The 3,011-nt window shown below is 49.7% G+C and overlaps 1 non-coding gene across 1 annotated transcript; it reads left to right on the top strand.

Annotated features, from left to right (window-relative positions):
• The first annotated feature begins 358 nt into the window (after positions 1–358).
• Positions 359–542, top strand: LOC122925238. Its single transcript, XR_006387559.1, has one exon. It is a non-coding gene; the product is annotated as a U2 spliceosomal RNA (small nuclear RNA).
• The last annotated feature ends 2,469 nt before the right edge of the window (positions 543–3,011 follow it).

Genomic DNA, 3,011 nt, shown 5'->3' with positions numbered 1-3,011 from the left:
CCCTGGGACGCCTGCTGTGGTTGGTCTTCCACCTCCTCAAAGCCACCTTGCTCCTCTGACTCCTCTTCTTCAGACTCCTCTCTCTGCATTGCCGCAGGTCCAGCAATCAACGACGACAAGGCTGCTTCTGGTGGTGATGGTGACCACAACTCTTCATCTTCATGCTCATCTACGGCCTGATCCAGCACTCTTAGCAGGGCACGTTCCAGAAAAAACGCATATGGGATGAGGTCGATGATGTTGCCTTGGGTTTGACTGACCAGGTTTGTCACCTCCGCAAAAGGACGCATGAGCCTACAGCCATTGTGCATGAGCGTTCAGTAACGCGGCCCAAAAATACCCAGCTCCGCAGAGGCTGTCCTCTTTTATTTTTAATTAAAAAAAAATATGTTCTTAACAGTTTAATCTCTGTTTTGTCCCCTATCAGGGGCCGGTGCATGTATGGAATAGATTTTAGGAAATGGGAGATGGAAAAAGATGCTTGGTCTGTCCTCTTACTTCCAATTTGGGGCACTGCACGTACGCCTTGCAATGTACTGTGCTACTCTATATGAGTGGTATGTTTAAGTAGTACTATTCCTATCAGTTTAATCCCTGTTACGTCCCCTATCAGGGGACGTGTATGGAATAGATTTTAGGAACCGGGAGATGGAAAAAGATGCTTGGTCGGTCCTCTTACTTCCATTAATTAATGTTTTTTCTATGCACAATTATCCAGCCGATCGCTTTTGGTCTGTTCACAATGAAGCAACGACCTTATCATCTGGGGTGTGTCAACATTGCCATTGCCAACACACTGATAGAGGTGGTCGCTTCATTGTGATACGCAAGCCCCTTCACCACAACAAGGTAACGATCATGTACACATGCCTGAAAAATTATTTTCCAGGCAGAAAGTGCGCTAAAACATTGCGGCTTGAACCCTAGTTGGTGGCAGATAAGTCACGCAAGTTATCCGGCATGCAGAGATAAAATACAGCAGCGTGTGGACCATTTTTAACCCAAGGCAGCTCATCTCATCACAAGGCCTTTTTTAGTCAAATGTATCGCCCACTGTCAGTCCCTTCGGGATCCATGTCTCATTCACTCTTAATAAAGGTGAGGTAATCTAGACTTTTTTGACCTAGGTAACTTCTCTTCTCAGTGACAATACCTCCTGCTGCACTGAAGGTCCTTTCTGACAGGACACTTGAAGCGGGGCAGGCCAGAAGTTCTATTATAAATTGGGATAGCTCAGGCAACAGGTCAAGCCTGCACACCCAGTAGTCAAGGGGTTCATCGCTCCTCAGAGTGTCGATATCTGCAGTTAAGGCGAGGTAGTCTGCTACCTGTCGGTCGAGTCGTTCTCTGAGGTTGGACCCCAAAGGGCTGTGGTGATGCGTAGGACTTAAAAAGCTGCGCATGTCCTCCATCAATAACACGTCTCTAAAGCGTCCTGTCCTTGCCGGCGTGGTCGTGGTAGGAGGAGGATTACTTTCACCTCTTCCCCTGTTAGATTCCCGTTGTGCTGTAACATTACCCTTATACGCTGTGTAAAGCATACTTTTAAATTTATTTTGGAACTGCTGCATCCTTTCTGACTTCCGGTAATTTGGTAACATTTCAGGCACTTTCTGCTTATACCGGGGGTCTAGTATCGTGGCCACCCAGTACAGGTCGTTCTCCTTCAGCCTTTTTATACGAGGGTCCCTCAACAGGCATGACAGCATGAAAGACCCCATTTGCATAAGGTTGGATGCCGAGCTACTCATGTCCCGTTCCTCGTCCTCACTGATCTCACTGAAAGTCTGTTCTTCCCCCCAGCCACGTACAACACCACGGGTACCAGATAGGTGACAACGATCACCCTGGGATGCCTGCTGTGGTTGGTCTTCCTCCTCCTCCTCCTCCTCCTCCTCAAAGCCACATTCCTCCTCTGACTCCTCTTTTTCAGACTCCTCTTCCAGCGTTGCCGCAGGTCCAGCAAACGATGCTGATAAGGCTGTTTCTGGTGGTGATGGTGACCACAACTCTTCCTCTTCACACTCATCTATGGCCTGATCCAGCACTCTTCGCAGGGCATGCTCCAGGAAGAAAACAAATGGGATGATGTCGCTGATGGTTTCTTCGATGCGACTGACTAGGTTTGTCACCTCCTCAAAAGGACGCATGAGCCTACAGGCATTGCGCATGAGCGTCAAGTAACGTGGCAAAAAAATTCCCAGCTCCGCAGAGGTTGTCCTAGCACCCCGGTCATACAAATACTCATTGACGGCTTTTTTTTGCTGGAGCAGGCGGTCGAACATTAGGAGTGTTGAATTCCAATGTGTCGGGCTGTCGCAAATCAAGCGCCCCACTGGCATGTTGTTTCGCCGCTGGATATCTGAAAAGTGTGCCTGGCCTGCTTGAGGATATCCTGTAAGCCTGGGTACTTATGCACAAAGCGTTGTACAATCAGATTCAACACATGTGCCATACACGGCACATGTGTCAACTTGCCCAAATTCAATGCCGCCAACAAATTGCTTCCGTTGTCACACACCACTTTGCCGATCTCCAGTTGTTGCGGAGTCAGCCACTGATCCACTGATTCAGGGTGGACAGGGGTGCTGGTGGTCCGGTGTGACTCTCTGCTTTCAGGCAAGTCAACCCCAAGACGGCGTGACACTGTCGTATCTGGGATGTGGAATAGCCCCTGGGGAGCTGGGGGGGTGCAGTTGATGTGGAGCAAGACGCAGCAGCAGAAGAGAACTCAGCCGAGGAGGTTATCAAAGAGGATGGAGTAGGAGGAGTAGAGGAGGTGGCAGCAGGCCTGCCTGCAAGTCGTGGCGGTGTCACTAACTCCTCTGCAGAGCCACGCATTACATGCTTGGCAGCCGTCAGCAGGTTTACTCAATGCGTAGTGTAGGTGATATACCTGCCCTGACCGTGCTTTGCAGACCAGGTATCAGTGGTCAGATGGACCCTTGCCCCAACACTGTGTGCCAGACCTGCCATGACTTCCTTTTGCACAATCGAGTACAGGTTGGGGA

This window comes from Bufo gargarizans, chromosome 1 (genome assembly GCF_014858855.1).
Source record: "Bufo gargarizans isolate SCDJY-AF-19 chromosome 1, ASM1485885v1, whole genome shotgun sequence".
Taxonomy (NCBI): domain Eukaryota; kingdom Metazoa; phylum Chordata; class Amphibia; order Anura; family Bufonidae; genus Bufo; species Bufo gargarizans.
Note: the sequence above shows the minus strand (reverse complement) of the source record. Positions and strands in the feature narration are given on the sequence as shown.